Source organism: Trachypithecus francoisi, unplaced genomic scaffold (assembly GCF_009764315.1).
Source record: "Trachypithecus francoisi isolate TF-2019V2 unplaced genomic scaffold, Tfra_2.0 Lachesis_group5, whole genome shotgun sequence".
In the NCBI taxonomy this organism is placed as follows: Eukaryota; Metazoa; Chordata; class Mammalia; order Primates; family Cercopithecidae; genus Trachypithecus; species Trachypithecus francoisi.
In genome coordinates this window covers 121,890,416-121,892,044 of record NW_022681470.1, presented here as the reverse complement: position 1 = coordinate 121,892,044, position 1,629 = coordinate 121,890,416, and the positions used below count along the sequence as shown (strand labels likewise).

The 1,629-nt window shown below is 35.4% G+C and overlaps 1 non-coding gene across 1 annotated transcript; it reads left to right on the top strand.

Moving 5' to 3' along the window:
* Window positions 1-300: 300 nt before the first annotated feature.
* LOC117076940 lies at window positions 301-407 on the top strand. The gene has a single exon (XR_004434551.1). It is a non-coding gene; the product is annotated as a U6 spliceosomal RNA (small nuclear RNA).
* The last annotated feature ends 1,222 nt before the right edge of the window (window positions 408-1,629 follow it).

Below are 1,629 nucleotides of genomic sequence, written 5' to 3'. Positions count from 1 at the left end.
AGAGATCCTGGCCACGGTTGCTTAAAATATGGAGAAGGCTGTGAGCATTCATTAAAAGAGCATTCTAAGCACTCAGTCAGGATAAACTAAGATAAATCTGCATCTAAACACAAGAACAAATCAGAAGAATATCACTGTGTAAAGAGAAAGCTTTTTAAAACTACCAAAGAAAAAGAGAAAATACCTAGAAAGTCATAACTGTCAACATTTTTCTTCACATTTTCAGTGTCAGCAGATTTTTCATCAGTATGAATAGATGCCAGAAAATAATGGAGTAGTATCTCCTAAAAGCTTAGGGCCGTGCTCGCTTCGGCAGCATATTTACTAAAATTGGAACGATACAGAGAAGATTAGCATGGCCCCTGCACAAGGATGACACGCAAATTCATGAAGCGTTCCATATTTTTGTTCTCACTCATAGGTGGGAACTGAACAATGAGATCACTTGGACTCGGGAAGGGGAACATCATACACCAGGGCCTATTATGGGGGTGGGGGGGGGAGGGATTGCATTGGGAGTTATACCTGATGTAAAGGACGAGTTGATGGGTGCAGCACAGCAACATGGCACAAGTATACATATGTAACAAACCTGCACGTTATGCACATGTACCCTAGAACTTAAAGTATAAAAAAAAAAAAAAAAAGCTTAGGGCCAATAATGCTCAAGCTAAATTCTATACCCAGAAAAACTATCTTTCAAGAGTATGAGCAAAATAAAAATACCCTCAGACGTAATAAGAATGCCCACTGACTACATAAACAAGGGTCTATATGTGAGTGGAGAGAGAGACAAACATCTGTGCATGTATGTAAGATACACACATCTGTATGTATATATACATTCTTACAGGCATAACTGTATATAATCGTGTGTATTTGTATATACAATGCATGTGTATGTGTGTGTACATACGCATGTGTGTGTAAAATTTTAATTTCTAAACCAGGAGAGGAACAAAAAGAGGAAGGATGTAGAAAACTCTATCACTTTAACAGAGAAAGAGAAGAAAGGAGGAAAGGTAAGAAAGGAGGGAGGGAGAAAGAAAGGAAATAAAAAAGAAGAAAAAAGCAAAGAAAAAGAATAATAACAAGAAAACACATATAAGATGGTAGAAACAAGTCCAAACATACCAATAATCATAATAAATGTAAATACATTAAACCAGCCATTAAATAACAGATATCATCAAGAAAAAAATATATATATATATGCAGTTTTAAGAACCACATTAGAAGTATACAGAACGTTTGAAGATAATGGGCTAAAAAAGATGTATCATAAGAATACTAACCCAAGAAAGCTCATGTTTCAAACAAGAAATATTTTAAAGGGAAATAATTAATATGAAAAATAGTGGGCACAAATAATAAAAAAGAGCATTCCACCAAGTTACAATAATAAACACACATACATCTAACAATTTGGCCTCAAATTTATGAAGCTAAAACTAACAGAATACTGAGAACTAAACAAAGCAACGACAGTGGACAATTTTTAAATACCTCTATCAGAAACATATCAAGCAGAAAAAGAAACTGAGATTTAGAAAACTGAGGCCGGGCACAATGGCTCATGCCTATAATCCCAGCACTTTGGGAGGCTGAGGCAGACAGATTGCTTAAGTT